This window comes from Astyanax mexicanus, chromosome 12 (assembly GCF_023375975.1).
Source record: "Astyanax mexicanus isolate ESR-SI-001 chromosome 12, AstMex3_surface, whole genome shotgun sequence".
NCBI classification, from domain to species: Eukaryota; Metazoa; Chordata; class Actinopteri; order Characiformes; family Acestrorhamphidae; genus Astyanax; species Astyanax mexicanus.
In genome coordinates this window covers 24,800,247-24,816,483 of record NC_064419.1, presented here as the reverse complement: position 1 = coordinate 24,816,483, position 16,237 = coordinate 24,800,247, and positions in this window count along the sequence as shown.

The following is a 16,237-nucleotide window of genomic DNA, read 5'->3' as shown; positions in this document are numbered from 1 at the left end:
CGAAGTTTTTTTTCGGTCAAAATTTTTTTGGTCCCAAAATTTTCCGAACTTTTTTTTTGGGTCAAAATTTTTTTGGTCCCAAAACTTTTCAAACTTTTTTTTGGGTCAAAATTTTTTCGAAGTTTTTTTTTCGGTCAAAATTTTTTTGGTCCCAAAATTTTTCAAACTTTTTTTTGGGTCAAAATTTTTTCGAAGTTTTTTTTCGGTCAAAATTTTTTTGGTCCCAAAATTTTTCGAACTTTTTTTTGTGTCAAAATTTTTTCAAACTTTTTTTTGGGTCAAAATTTTTTTGGTCCCAAAATTTTTCAAACTTTTTTTTGGGTCAAAATTTTTTTGGTCCCAAAATTTTTCAAACTTTTTTTTGGGTCAAATTTTTTTCGAAGTTTTATTTCGGTCAAAATTTTTTTGGTCCCAAAATTTTTCAAACTTTTTTTTGGGTCAAAATTTTTTTGGTCCCAAAATTTTTCAAACTTTTTTTTGGGTCAAAATTTTTTCGAAGTTTTTTTTTCGGTCAAAATTTTTTTGGTCCCAAAATTTTTCAAACTTTTTTTTGGGTCAAAATTGTTTTGGTCCCAAAATTTTTCAAACTTTTTTTTGTGTCAAAATTTTTTCAAACTTTTTTTTGGGTCAAAATTTTTTTGGTCCCAAAATTTTTCAAACTTTTTTTTGGGTCAAAATTTTTTCGAAGTTTTTTTTTCGGTCAAAATTTTTTTGGTCCCAAAATTTTTTCGAAGTTTTTTTTCGGTCAAAATTTTTTTGGTCCCAAAATTTTCCGAACTTTTTTTTTGGGTCAAAATTTTTTTGGTCCCAAAACTTTTCAAACTTTTTTTTGGGTCAAAATTTTTTCGAAGTTTTTTTTTCGGTCAAAATTTTTTTGGTCCCAAAATTTTTCAAACTTTTTTTTGGGTCAAAATTTTTTCGAAGTTTTTTTTCGGTCAAAATTTTTTTGGTCCCAAAATTTTTCGAACTTTTTTTTGTGTCAAAATTTTTTCAAACTTTTTTTTGGGTCAAAATTTTTTTGGTCCCAAAATTTTTCAAACTTTTTTTTGGGTCAAAATTTTTTTGGTCCCAAAATTTTTCAAACTTTTTTTTGGGTCAAATTTTTTTCGAAGTTTTATTTCGGTCAAAATTTTTTTGGTCCCAAAATTTTTCAAACTTTTTTTTGGGTCAAAATTTTTTTGGTCCCAAAATTTTTCAAACTTTTTTTTGGGTCAAAATTTTTTTGGTCCCAAAATTTTTCAAACTTTTTTTTGGGTCAAAATTTTTTCGAAGTTTTTTTTTCGGTCAAAATTTTTTTGGTCAAAATTTTTTCGAAGTTTTTTTTCGGTCAAAATTTTTTTGGTCCCAAAATTTTCCGAACTTTTTTTTTGGGTCAAAATTTTTTTGGTCCCAAAACTTTTCAAACTTTTTTTTGGGTCAAAATTTTTTCGAAGTTTTTTTTTCGGTCAAAATTTTTTTGGTCCCAAAATTTTTCAAACTTTTTTTTGGGTCAAAATTTTTTCGAAGTTTTTTTTCGGTCAAAATTTTTTTGGTCCCAAAATTTTTCGAACTTTTTTTTGTGTCAAAATTTTTTCAAACTTTTTTTTGGGTCAAAATTTTTTTGGTCCCAAAATTTTTCAAACTTTTTTTTGGGTCAAAATTTTTTTGGTCCCAAAATTTTTCAAACTTTTTTTTGTGTCAAAATTTTTTCAAACTTTTTTTTGGGTCAAAATTTTTTTGGTCCCAAAATTTTTCAAACTTTTTTTTGGGTCAAAATTTTTTCGAAGTTTTTTGTCGGTCAAAATTTTTTTGGTCCCAAAATTTTCCGAACTTTTTTTTTGGGTCAAAATTTTTTTGGTCCCAAAACTTTTCAAACTTTTTTTTGGGTCAAAATTTTTTCGAAGTTTTTTTTTCGGTCAAAATTTTTTTGGTCCCAAAATTTTTCAAACTTTTTTTTGGGTCAAAATTGTTTTGGTCCCAAAATTTTTCAAACTTTTTTTTGTGTCAAAATTTTTTCAAACTTTTTTTTGGGTCAAAATTTTTTTGGTCTCAAAATTTTTCAAACTTTTTTTTGGGTCAAAATTTTTTTGGTCCCAAAATTTTTCAAACTTTTTTTTGGGTCAAAATTTTTTCGAAGTTTTTTTTTCGGTCAAAATTTTTTTGGTCAAAATTTTTTCGAAGTTTTTTTTCGGTCAAAATTTTTTTGGTCCCAAAATTTTCCGAACTTTTTTTTTGGGTCAAAATTTTTTTGGTCCCAAAACTTTTCAAACTTTTTTTTGGGTCAAAATTTTTTCGAAGTTTTTTTTTCGGTCAAAATTTTTTTGGTCCCAAAATTTTTCAAACTTTTTTTTGGGTCAAAATTTTTTCGAAGTTTTTTTTTCGGTCAAAATTTTTTTGGTCCCAAAATTTTTCAAACTTTTTTTTCGGTCAAAATTGTTTTGGTCCCAAAATTTTTCAAACTTTTTTTTGTGTCAAAATTTTTTCAAACTTTTTTTTGGGTCAAAATTTTTTTGGTCCCAAAATTTTTCAAACTTTTTTTTGGGTCAAAATTTTTTTGGTCCCAAAATTTTTCAAACTTTTTTTTGGGTCAAAATTTTTTCGAAGTTTTTTTTTCGGTCAAAATTTTTTTGGTCCCAAAATTTTTCAAACTTTTTTTTGGGTCAAAATTTTTTCGAAGTTTTTTTTCGGTCAAAATTTTTTTGGTCCCAAAATTTTTCGAACTTTTTTTTGTGTCAAAATTTTTTCAAACTTTTTTTTGGGTCAAAATTTTTTTGGTCCCAAAATTTTTCAAACTTTTTTTTGGGTCAAAATTTTTTTGGTCCCAAAATTTTTCAAACTTTTTTTTGGGTCAAATTTTTTTCGAAGTTTTATTTCGGTCAAAATTTTTTTGGTCCCAAAATTTTTCAAACTTTTTTTTGGGTCAAAATTTTTTTGGTCCCAAAATTTTTCAAACTTTTTTTTGGGTCAAAATTTTTTCGAAGTTTTTTTTTCGGTCAAAATTTTTTTGGTCCCAAAATTTTTCAAACTTTTTTTTGGGTCAAAATTGTTTTGGTCCCAAAATTTTTCAAACTTTTTTTTGTGTCAAAATTTTTTCAAACTTTTTTTTGGGTCAAAATTTTTTTGGTCCCAAAATTTTTCAAACTTTTTTTTGGGTCAAAATTTTTTCGAAGTTTTTTTTTCGGTCAAAATTTTTTTGGTCCCAAAATTTTTTCGAAGTTTTTTTTCGGTCAAAATTTTTTTGGTCCCAAAATTTTCCGAACTTTTTTTTTGGGTCAAAATTTTTTTGGTCCCAAAACTTTTCAAACTTTTTTTTGGGTCAAAATTTTTTCGAAGTTTTTTTTTCGGTCAAAATTTTTTTGGTCCCAAAATTTTTCAAACTTTTTTTTGGGTCAAAATTTTTTCGAACTTTTTTTTCGGTCAAAATTTTTTTGGTCCCAAAATTTTTCGAACTTTTTTTTGTGTCAAAATTTTTTCAAACTTTTTTTTGGGTCAAAATTTTTTTGGTCCCAAAATTTTTCAAACTTTTTTTTGGGTCAAAATTTTTTTGGTCCCAAAATTTTTCAAACTTTTTTTTGGGTCAAATTTTTTTCGAAGTTTTATTTCGGTCAAAATTTTTTTGGTCCCAAAATTTTTCAAACTTTTTTTTGGGTCAAAATTTTTTTGGTCCCAAAATTTTTCAAACTTTTTTTTGGGTCAAAATTTTTTTGGTCCCAAAATTTTTCAAACTTTTTTTTGGGTCAAAATTTTTTCGAAGTTTTTTTTTCGGTCAAAATTTTTTTGGTCAAAATTTTTTCGAAGTTTTTTTTCGGTCAAAATTTTTTTGGTCCCAAAATTTTCCGAACTTTTTTTTTGGGTCAAAATTTTTTTGGTCCCAAAACTTTTCAAACTTTTTTTTGGGTCAAAATTTTTTCGAAGTTTTTTTTTCGGTCAAAATTTTTTTGGTCCCAAAATTTTTCAAACTTTTTTTTGGGTCAAAATTTTTTCGAAGTTTTTTTTCGGTCAAAATTTTTTTGGTCCCAAAATTTTTCGAACTTTTTTTTGTGTCAAAATTTTTTCAAACTTTTTTTTGGGTCAAAATTTTTTTGGTCCCAAAATTTTTCAAACTTTTTTTTGGGTCAAAATTTTTTTGGTCCCAAAATTTTTCAAACTTTTTTTTGGGTCAAATTTTTTTCGAAGTTTTATTTCGGTCAAAATTTTTTTGGTCCCAAAATTTTTCAAACTTTTTTTTGGGTCAAAATTTTTTTGGTCCCAAAATTTTTCAAACTTTTTTTTGGGTCAAAATTTTTTCGAAGTTTTTTTTCGGTCAAAATTTTTTTGGTCCCAAAATTTTTCAAACTTTTTTTTGGGTCAAAATTTTTTCGAAGTTTTTTTTTCGGTCAAAATTTTTTTGGTCCCAAAATTTTTCAAACTTTTTTTTGGGTCAAAATTGTTTTGGTCCCAAAATTTTTCAAACTTTTTTTTGTGTCAAAATTTTTTCAAACTTTTTTTTGGGTCAAAATTTTTTTGGTCCCAAAATTTTTCAAACTTTTTTTTCGGTCAAAATTTTTTTGGTCCCAAAATTTTTTCGAAGTTTTTTTTCGGTCAAAATTTTTTTGGTCCCAAAATTTTCCGAACTTTTTTTTTGGGTCAAAATTTTTTTGGTCCCAAAACTTTTCAAACTTTTTTTTGGGTCAAAATTTTTTCGAAGTTTTTTTTTCGGTCAAAATTTTTTTGGTCCCAAAATTTTTCAAACTTTTTTTTGGGTCAAAATTTTTTCGAAGTTTTTTTTCGGTCAAAATTTTTTTGGTCCCAAAATTTTTCGAACTTTTTTTTGTGTCAAAATTTTTTCAAACTTTTTTTTGGGTCAAAATTTTTTTGGTCCCAAAATTTTTCAAACTTTTTTTTGTGTCAAAAGTTTTTCAAACTTTTTTTTGGGTCAAAATTTTTTTGGTCTCAAAATTTTTCAAACTTTTTTTTGGGTCAAAATTTTTTTGGTCCCAAAATTTTTCAAACTTTTTTTTGGGTCAAAATTTTTTCGAAGTTTTTTTTTCGGTCAAAATTTTTTTGGTCAAAATTTTTTCGAAGTTTTTTTTCGGTCAAAATTTTTATGGTCCCAAAATTTTCCGAACTTTTTTTTTGGGTCAAAATTTTTTTGGTCCCAAAACTTTTCAAACTTTTTTTTGGGTCAAAATTTTTTCGAAGTTTTTTTTTCGGTCAAAATTTTTTTGGTCCCAAAATTTTTCAAACTTTTTTTTGGGTCAAAATTTTTTCGAAGTTTTTTTTTCGGTCAAAATTTTTTTGGTCCCAAAATTTTTCAAACTTTTTTTTGGGTCAAAATTGTTTTGGTCCCAAAATTTTTCAAACTTTTTTTTGTGTCAAAATTTTTTCAAACTTTTTTTTGGGTCAAAATTTTTTTGGTCCCAAAATTTTTCAAACTTTTTTTTGGGTCAAAATTTTTTTGGTCCCAAAATTTTTCAAACTTTTTTTTGGGTCAAAATTTTTTCGAAGTTTTTTTTTCGGTCAAAATTTTTTTGGTCAATATTTTTTCGAAGTTTTTTTTCGGTCAAAATTTTTTTGGTCCCAAAATTTTCCGAACTTTTTTTTTGGGTCAAAATTTTTTTGGTCCCAAAACTTTTCAAACTTTTTTTTGGGTCAAAATTTTTTCGAAGTTTTTTTTTCGGTCAAAATTTTTTTGGTCCCAAAATTTTTCAAACTTTTTTTTGGGTCAAAATTTTTTCGAAGTTTTTTTTCGGTCAAAATTTTTTTGGTCCCAAAATTTTTCGAACTTTTTTTGTGTCAAAATTTTTTCAAACTTTTTTTTGGGTCAAAATTTTTTTGGTCCCAAAATTTTTCAAACTTTTTTTTGGGTCAAAATTTTTTTGGTCCCAAAATTTTTCAAACTTTTTTTTGGGTCAAATTTTTTTCGAAGTTTTATTTCGGTCAAAATTTTTTTGGTCCCAAAATTTTTCAAACTTTTTTTTGGGTCAAAATTTTTTTGGTCCCAAAATTTTTCAAACTTTTTTTTGGGTCAAAATTTTTTCGAAGTTTTTTTTTCGGTCAAAATTTTTTTGGTCCCAAAATTTTTCAAACTTTTTTTTGGGTCAAAATTGTTTTGGTCCCAAAATTTTTCAAACTTTTTTTTGTGTCAAAATTTTTTCAAACTTTTTTTTGGGTCAAAATTTTTTTGGTCCCAAAATTTTTCAAACTTTTTTTTGGGTCAAAATTTTTTCGAAGTTTTTTTTTCGGTCAAAATTTTTTTGGTCCCAAAATTTTTTCGAAGTTTTTTTTCGGTCAAAATTTTTTTGGTCCCAAAATTTTCCGAACTTTTTTTTTGGGTCAAAATTTTTTTGGTCCCAAAACTTTTCAAACTTTTTTTTGGGTCAAAATTTTTTCGAAGTTTTTTTTTCGGTCAAAATTTTTTTGGTCCCAAAATTTTTCAAACTTTTTTTTGGGTCAAAATTTTTTCGAAGTTTTTTTTCGGTCAAAATTTTTTTGGTCCCAAAATTTTTCGAACTTTTTTTTGTGTCAAAATTTTTTCAAACTTTTTTTTTGGTCAAAATTTTTTTGGTCCCAAAATTTTTCAAACTTTTTTTTGGGTCAAAATTTTTTTGGTCCCAAAATTTTTCAAACTTTTTTTTGGGTCAAATTTTTTTCGAAGTTTTATTTCGGTCAAAATTTTTTTGGTCCCAAAATTTTTCTAACTTTTTTTTGGGTCAAAATTTTTTTGGTCCCAAAATTTTTCAAACTTTTTTTTGGGTCAAAATTTTTTTGGTCCCAAAACTTTTCAAACTTTTTTTTGGGTCAAAATTTTTTCGAAGTTTTTTTTTCGGTCAAAATTTTTTTGGTCCCAAAATTTTTCAAACTTTTTTTTGGGTCAAAATTTTTTCGAAGTTTTTTTTCGGTCAAAATTTTTTTGGTCCCAAAATTTTTCGAACTTTTTTTTGTGTCAAAATTTTTTCAAACTTTTTTTTGGGTCAAAATTTTTTTGGTCCCAAAATTTTTCAAACTTTTTTTTGGGTCAAAATTTTTTTGGTCCCAAAATTTTTCAAACTTTTTTTTGGGTCAAAATTGTTTTGGTCCCAAAATTTTTCAAACTTTTTTTTGTGTCAAAATTTTTTCAAACTTTTTTTTGGGTCAAAATTTTTTTGGTCCCAAAATTTTTCAAACTTTTTTTTGGGTCAAAATTTTTTCGAAGTTTTTTGTCGGTCAAAATTTTTTTGGTCCCAAAATTTTCCGAACTTTTTTTTTGGGTCAAAATTTTTTTGGTCCCAAAACTTTTCAAACTTTTTTTTGGGTCAAAATTTTTTCGAAGTTTTTTTTTCGGTCAAAATTTTTTTGGTCCCAAAATTTTTCAAACTTTTTTTTGGGTCAAAATTGTTTTGGTCCCAAAATTTTTCAAACTTTTTTTTGTGTCAAAATTTTTTCAAACTTTTTTTTGGGTCAAAATTTTTTTGGTCTCAAAATTTTTCAAACTTTTTTTTGGGTCAAAATTTTTTTGGTCCCAAAATTTTTCAAACTTTTTTTTGGGTCAAAATTTTTTCGAAGTTTTTTTTTCGGTCAAAATTTTTTTGGTCAAAATTTTTTCGAAGTTTTTTTTCGGTCAAAATTTTTTTGGTCCCAAAATTTTCCGAACTTTTTTTTTGGGTCAAAATTTTTTTGGTCCCAAAACTTTTCAAACTTTTTTTTGGGTCAAAATTTTTTCGAAGTTTTTTTTTCGGTCAAAATTTTTTTGGTCCCAAAATTTTTCAAACTTTTTTTTGGGTCAAAATTTTTTCGAAGTTTTTTTTTCGGTCAAAATTTTTTTGGTCCCAAAATTTTTCAAACTTTTTTTTGGGTCAAAATTGTTTTGGTCCCAAAATTTTTCAAACTTTTTTTTGTGTCAAAATTTTTTCAAACTTTTTTTTGGGTCAAAATTTTTTTGGTCCCAAAATTTTTCAAACTTTTTTTTGGGTCAAAATTTTTTTGGTCCCAAAATTTTTCAAACTTTTTTTTGGGTCAAAATTTTTTCGAAGTTTTTTTTTCGGTCAAAATTTTTTTGGTCAAAATTTTTTCGAAGTTTTTTTTCGGTCAAAATTTTTTTGGTCCCAAAATTTTCCGAACTTTTTTTTTGGGTCAAAATGTTTTTGGTCCCAAAACTTTTCAAACTTTTTTTTGGGTCAAAATTTTTTCGAAGTTTTTTTTTCGGTCAAAATTTTTTTGGTCCCAAAATTTTTCAAACTTTTTTTTGGGTCAAAATTTTTTCGAAGTTTTTTTTCGGTCAAAATTTTTTTGGTCCCAAAATTTTTCGAACTTTTTTTTGTGTCAAAATTTTTTCAAACTTTTTTTTGGGTCAAAATTTTTTTGGTCCCAAAATTTTTCAAACTTTTTTTTGGGTCAAAATTTTTTTGGTCCCAAAATTTTTCAAACTTTTTTTTGGGTCAAAATTTTTTCGAAGTTTTTTTTTCGGTCAAAATTTTTTTGGTCCCAAAATTTTTCAAACTTTTTTTTGGGTCAAAATTGTTTTGGTCCCAAAATTTTTCAAACTTTTTTTTGTGTCAAAATTTTTTCAAACTTTTTTTTGGGTCAAAATTTTTTTGGTCCCAAAATTTTTCAAACTTTTTTTTGGGTCAAAATTTTTTTGGTCCCAAAATTTTTCAAACTTTTTTTTGGGTCAAAATTTTTTCGAAGTTTTTTTTTCGGTCAAAATTTTTTTGGTCCCAAAATTTTTCAAATTTTTTTTGTGTCAAAATTTTTTCGAAGTTTTTTTTTCGGTCAAAATTTTTTTGGTCCCAAAATTTTTCAAACTTTTTTTTGGGTCAAAATTGTTTTGGTCCCAAAATTTTTCAAACTTTTTTTTGGGTCAAAATTTTTTCGAAGTTTTTTTTCGGTCAAATTTTTTTTGGTCCCAAAATTTTTCAAACTTTTTTTTGGGTCAAAATTTTTTCGAAGTTTTTTTTCGGTCAAAATTTTTTTGGTCCCAAAATTTTTCAAACTTTTTTTTGTGTCAAAATTTTTTCAAACTTTTTTTTGGGTCAAAATTTTTTTGGTCCCAAAATTTTTCAAACTTTTTTTTAGGTCAAAATTTTTTTGGTCCCAAAATTTTTCAAACTTTTTTTTGGGTCAAATTTTTTTCGAAGTTTTATTTCGGTCAAAATTTTTTTGGTCCCAAAATTTTTCAAACTTTTTTTTGGGTCAAAATTTTTTCGAAGTTTTTTTTTCGGTCAAAATTTTTTTGGTCCCAAAATTTTTCAAACTTTTTTTTGGGTCAAAATTTTTTCGAAGTTTTTTTTTCGGTCAAAATTTTTTTGGTCCCAAAATTTTTCAAACTTTTTTTTGGGTCAAAATTGTTTTGGTCCCAAAATTTTTCAAACTTTTTTTTGTGTCAAAATTTTTTCAAACTTTTTTTTGGGTCAAAATTTTTTTGGTCCCAAAATTTTTCAAACTTTTTTTTGGGTCAAAATTTTTTTGGTCCCAAAATTTTTCAAACTTTTTTTTGGGTCAAAATTTTTTCGACGTTTTTTTTTCGGTCAAAATTTTTTTGGTCCCAAAATTTTTCAAACTTTTTTTTTGGTCAAAATTTTTTCGAAGTTTTTTTTCGGTCAAAATTTTTTTGGTCCCAAAATTTTCCGAACTTTTTTTTGGGTCAAAATTTTTTTGGCCCCAAAATTTTTCAAACTTTTTTTTGGGTCAAAATTTTTTCGAAGTTTTTTTTCGGTCAAAATTTTTTTGGTCCCAAAATTTTTCAAACTTTTTTTTGGGTCAAAATTTTTTCGAAGTTTTTTTTTCGGTCAAAATTTTTTTGGTCCCAAAATTTTTCAAACTTTTTTTTGGGTCAAAATTGTTTTGGTCCCAAAATTTTTCAAACTTTTTTTTGTGTCAAAATTTTTTCAAACTTTTTTTTGGGTCAAAATTTTTTTGGTCCCAAAATTTTTCAAACTTTTTTTTGGGTCAAAATTTTTTTGGTCCCAAAATTTTTCAAACTTTTTTTTGGGTCAAAATTTTTTCGAAGTTTTTTTTTCGGTCAAAATTTTTTTGGTCCCAAAATTTTTCAAATTTTTTTTGTGTCAAAATTTTTTCGAAGTTTTTTTTTCGGTCAAAATTTTTTTGGTCCCAAAATTTTTCAAACTTTTTTTTGGGTCAAAATTGTTTTGGTCCCAAAATTTTTCAAACTTTTTTTTGGGTCAAAATTTTTTCGACGTTTTTTTTTCGGTCAAAATTTTTTTGGTCCCAAAATTTTTCAAACTTTTTTTTTGGTCAAAATTTTTTCGAAGTTTTTTTTCGGTCAAAATTTTTTTGGTCCCAAAATTTTCCGAACTTTTTTTTGGGTCAAAATTTTTTTGGCCCCAAAATTTTTCAAACTTTTTTTTGGGTCAAAATTTTTTCGAAGTTTTTTTTCGGTCAAATTTTTTTTGGTCCCAAAATTTTTCAAACTTTTTTTTGGGTCAAAATTTTTTCGAAGTTTTTTTTCGGTCAAAATTTTTTTGGTCCCAAAATTTTTCAAACTTTTTTTTGTGTCAAAATTTTTTCAAACTTTTTTTTGGGTCAAAATTTTTTTGGTCCCAAAATTTTTCAAACTTTTTTTTAGGTCAAAATTTTTTTGGTCCCAAAATTTTTCAAACTTTTTTTTGGGTCAAATTTTTTTCGAAGTTTTATTTCGGTCAAAATTTTTTTGGTCCCAAAATTTTTCAAACTTTTTTTTGGGTCAAAATTTTTTCGAAGTTTTTTTTTCGGTCAAAATTTTTTTGGTCCCAAAATTTTTCAAACTTTTTTTTGGGTCAAAATTTTTTCGAAGTTTTTTTTTCGGTCAAAATTTTTTTGGTCCCAAAATTTTTCAAACTTTTTTTTGGGTCAAAATTGTTTTGGTCCCAAAATTTTTCAAACTTTTTTTTGTGTCAAAATTTTTTCAAACTTTTTTTTGGGTCAAAATTTTTTTGGTCCCAAAATTTTTCAAACTTTTTTTTGGGTCAAAATTTTTTTGGTCCCAAAATTTTTCAAACTTTTTTTTGGGTCAAAATTTTTTCGACGTTTTTTTTTCGGTCAAAATTTTTTTGGTCCCAAAATTTTTCAAACTTTTTTTTTGGTCAAAATTTTTTCGAAGTTTTTTTTCGGTCAAAATTTTTTTGGTCCCAAAATTTTCCGAACTTTTTTTTGGGTCAAAATTTTTTTGGCCCCAAAATTTTTCAAACTTTTTTTTGGGTCAAAATTTTTTCGAAGTTTTTTTTCGGTCAAAATTTTTTTGGTCCCAAAATTTTTCAAACTTTTTTTTGGGTCAAAATTTTTTCGAAGTTTTTTTTCGGTCAAAATTTTTTTGGTCCCAAAATTTTTCGAACTTTTTTTTGTGTCAAAATTTTTTCAAACTTTTTTTTGGGTCAAAATTTTTTTGGTCCCAAAATTTTTCAAACTTTTTTTTTGGGTCAAAATTTTTTTGGTCCCAAAATTTTTCAAACCTTTTTTTGGGTCAAATTTTTTTCGAAGTTTTATTTCGGTCAAAATTTTTTTGGTCCCAAAATTTTTCAAACTATTTTTTGGGTCAAAATTTTTTTGGTCCCAAAATTTTTCAAACTTTTTTTTGGCTCAAAATTTTTTCGAAGTTTTTTTTTTGGTCAAAATTTTTTTGGTCCAAAAATTTTTCAAACTTTTTTTTCGGTCAAAATTGTTTTGGTCCCAAAATTTTTCAAACTTTTTTTTGTGTCAAAATTTTTTCAAACTTTTTTTTGGGTCAAAATTTTTTTGGTCCCAAAATTTTTCAAACTTTTTTTTGGGTCAAAATTTTTTTGGTCCCAAAATTTTTCAAACTTTTTTTTGGGTCAAAATTTTTTCGAAGTTTTTTTTTCGGTCAAAATTTTTTTGGTCCCAAAATTTTTCAAACTTTTTTTTGGGTCAAAATTTTTTCGAAGTTTTTTTTCGGTCAAAATTTTTTTGGTCCCAAAATTTTTCAAACTTTTTTTTGGGTCAAAATTGTTTTGGTCCCAAAATTTTTCAAACTTTTTTTTGTGTCAAAATTTTTTCAAACTTTTTTTTGGGTCAAAATTTTTTTGGTCCCAAAATTTTTCAAACTTTTTTTTGGGTCAAAATTTTTTCGAAGTTTTTTTTCGGTCAAAATTTTTTTGGTCCCAAAATTTTTCAAACTTTTTTTTGGGTCAAAATTTTTTTGGTCCCAAAATTTTTCAATTTTTTTTTTGGTCAAAATTTTTTCGAAGTTTTTTTTTCGGTCAAAATTTTTTTGGTCCCAAAATTTTCCGAACTTTTTTTTGGGTCAAAATTTTTTTGGTCCCAAAATTTTTCAAACTTTTTTTTGGGTCAAAATTTTTTCGAAGTTTTTTTTCGGTCAAAATTTTTTTGGTCCCAAAATTTTTCAAACTTTTTTTTGGGTCAAAATTTTTTTGGTCCCAAAATTTTTCAAACTTTTTTTTGGGTCAAAATTTTTTCGAAGTTTTTTTTTCGGTCAAAATTTTTTTGGTCCCAAAATTTTTCAAACTTTTTTTTGGGTCAAAATTGTTTTGGTCCCAAAATTTTTCAAACTTTTTTTTGTGTCAAAATTTTTTCAAACTTTTTTTTGGGTCAAAATTTTTTTGGTCCCAAAATTTTTCAAACTTTTTTTTGGGTCAAAATTTTTTTGGTCCCAAAATTTTTCAAACTTTTTTTTGGGTCAAAATTTTTTCGACGTTTTTTTTTCGGTCAAAATTTTTTTGGTCCCAAAATTTTTCAAACTTTTTTTTGGGTCAAATTTTTTTCGAAGTTTTATTTCGGTCAAAATTTTTTTGGTCCCAAAATTTTTCAAACTTTTTTTTGGGTCAAAATTTTTTTGGTTCCAAAATTTTTCAAACTTTTTTTTGGCTCAAAATTTTTTCGAAGTTTTTTTTTTGGTCAAAATTTTTTTGGTCCCAAAATTTTTCGAACTTTTTTTTGGGTCAAAATTTTTTTGGTCCCAAAATTTTTCAAACTTTTTTTTTGGTCAAAATTTTTTCGAAGTTTTTTTTTCGGTCAAAATTTTTTTGGTCCCAAAATTTTTCAAACTTTTTTTTGGGTCAAAATTTTTTCGAAGTTTTTTTTCGGTCAAAATTTTTTTGGTCCCAAAATTTTTCGAACTTTTTTTTGGGTCAAAATTTTTTCGAATTTTTTTTTTCGGTCAAAATTTTTTTGGTCCCAAAATTTTTCGAACTTTTTTTTGGGTCAAAATTTTTTCGAATTTTTTTTTTCGGTCAAAATTTTTTTGGTCCCAAAATTTTTCAAACTTTTTTTTGGGTCAAAATTTTTTCGAATTTTTTTTTTCGGTCAAAATTTTTTTGGTCCCAAAATTTTTCAAACTTTTTTTTGGTCAAAATTTTTTCGACGTTTTTTTTCGGTCAAAATTTTTTTGGTCCCAAAATTTTTCTAACTTTTTTTTGGGTCAAAATTTTTTCGAACTTTTTTTTCGGTCAAAATTTTTTTGGTCCCAAAATTTTTCAAACTTTTTTTTGGGTCAAAATTTTTTCGAAGTTTTTTTTCGGTCAAAATTTTTTTGGTCCCAAAATTTTTCAAACTTTTTTTGGGTCAAAATTTTTTTGGTCCCAAAATTTTTCAAACTTTTTTTTGGGTCAAAATTGTTTTGGTCCCAAAATTTTTCAAACTTTTTTTTGTGTCAAAATTTTTTCAAACTTTTTTTTGGGTCAAAATTTTTTTGGTCCCAAAATTTTTCAAACTTTTTTTTGGGTCAAAATTTTTTTGGTCCCAAAATTTTTCAAACTTTTTTTTGGGTCAAAATTTTTTCGAAGTTTTTTTTCGGTCCAAATTTTTTTGGTCCCAAAATTTTTCAAACTTTTTTTTGGGTCAAAATTGTTTTGGTCCCAAAATTTTTCAAACTTTTTTTTGGGTCAAAATTTTTTCGACGTTTTTTTTTCGGTCAAAATTTTTTTGGTCCCAAAATTTTTCAAACTTTTTTTTGGGTCAAATTTTTTTCGAAGTTTTATTTCGGTCAAAATTTTTTTGGTCCCAAAATTTTTCAAACTTTTTTTTGGGTCAAAATTTTTTTGGTCCCAAAATTTTTCAAACTTTTTTTTGGCTCAAAATTTTTTCGAAGTTTTTTTTTTGGTCAAAATTTTTTTGGTCCCAAAATTTTTCGAACTTTTTTTTGGGTCAAAATTTTTTTGGTCCCAAAATTTTTCAAACTTTTTTTTTGGTCAAAATTTTTTCGAAGTTTTTTTTTCGGTCAAAATTTTTTTGGTCCCAAAATTTTTCAAACTTTTTTTTGGGTCAAAATTTTTTCGAAGTTTTTTTTCGGTCAAAATTTTTTTGGTCCCAAAATTTTTCGAACTTTTTTTTGGGTCAAAATTTTTTCGAATTTTTTTTTTCGGTCAAAATTTTTTTGGTCCCAAAATTTTTCGAACTTTTTTTTGGGTCAAAATTTTTTCGAATTTTTTTTTTCGGTCAAAATTTTTTTGGTCCCAAAATTTTTCAAACTTTTTTTTGGGTCAAAATTTTTTCGAATTTTTTTTTTCGGTCAAAATTTTTTTGGTCCCAAAATTTTTCAAACTTTTTTTTGGTCAAAATTTTTTCGACGTTTTTTTTCGGTCAAAATTTTTTTGGTCCCAAAATTTTTCTAACTTTTTTTTGGGTCAAAATTTTTTCGAACTTTTTTTTCGGTCAAAATTTTTTTGGTCCCAAAATTTTTCAAACTTTTTTTTGGGTCAAAATTTTTTCGAAGTTTTTTTTCGGTCAAAATTTTTTTGGTCCCAAAATTTTTCAAACTTTTTTTGGGTCAAAATTTTTTTGGTCCCAAAATTTTTCAAACTTTTTTTTGGGTCAAAATTGTTTTGGTCCCAAAATTTTTCAAACTTTTTTTTGTGTCAAAATTTTTTCAAACTTTTTTTTGGGTCAAAATTTTTTTGGTCCCAAAATTTTTCAAACTTTTTTTTGGGTCAAAATTTTTTTGGTCCCAAAATTTTTCAAACTTTTTTTTGGGTCAAAATTTTTTCGAAGTTTTTTTTCGGTCCAAATTTTTTTGGTCCCAAAATTTTTCAAACTTTTTTTTGGGTCAAAATTGTTTTGGTCCCAAAATTTTTCAAACTTTTTTTTGTGTCAAAATTTTTTCAAACTTTTTTTTGGGTCAAAATTTTTTTGGTCCCAAAATTTTTCAAACTTTTTTTTGGGTCAAATTTTTTTCGAAGTTTTATTTCGGTCAAAATTTTTTTGGTCCCAAAATTTTTCAAACTTTTTTTTGGGTCAAAATTTTTTCGACGTTTTTTTTTCGGTCAAAATTTTTTTGGTCCCAAAATTTTTCAAACTTTTTTTTGGGTCAAATTTTTTTCGAAGTTTTATTTCGGTCAAAATTTTTTTGGTCCCAAAATTTTTCAAACTTTTTTTTGGGTCAAAATTTTTTTGGTCCCAAAATTTTTCAAACTTTTTTTTGGCTCAAAATTTTTTCGAAGTTTTTTTTTTGGTCAAAATTTTTTTGGTCCCAAAATTTTTCGAACTTTTTTTTGCGTCAAAATTTTTTTGGTCCCAAAATTTTTCAAACTTTTTTTTTGGTCAAAATTTTTTCGAAGTTTTTTTTTCGGTCAAAATTTTTTTGGTCCCAAAATTTTTCAAACTTTTTTTTGGGTCAAAATTTTTTCGAAGTTTTTTTTCGGTCAAAATTTTTTTGGTCCCAAAATTTTTCGAACTTTTTTTTGGGTCAAAATTTTTTCGAATTTTTTTTTTCGGTCAAAATTTTTTTGGTCCCAAAATTTTTCGAACTTTTTTTTGGGTCAAAATTTTTTCGAAGTTTTTTTTCGGTCAAAATTTTTTTGGTCCCAAAATTTTTCGAACTTTTTTTTGGGTCAAAATTTTTTCGAATTTTTTTTTTCGGTCAAAATTTTTTTGGTCCCAAAATTTTTCGAACTTTTTTTTGGGTCAAAATTTTTTCGAATTTTTTTTTTCGGTCAAAATTTTTTTGGTCCCAAAATTTTTCAAACTTTTTTTTGGGTCAAAATTTTTTCGAATTTTTTTTTTCGGTCAAAATTTTTTTGGTCCCAAAATTTTTCTAACTTTTTTTTGGGTCAAAATTTTTTCGAACTTTTTTTTCGGTCAAAATTTTTTTGGTCCCAAAATTTTTCAAACTTTTTTTTGGGTCAAAATTTTTTCGAAGTTTTTTTTCGGTCAAAATTTTTTTGGTCCCAAAATTTTTCAAACTTTTTTTTGGGTCAAAATTTTTTTGGTCCCAAAATTTTTCAAACTTTTTTTTGGGTCAAAATTGTTTTGGTCCCAAAATTTTTCAAACTTTTTTTTGTGTCAAAATTTTTTCAAACTTTTTTTTGGGTCAAAATTTTTTTGGTCCCAAAAT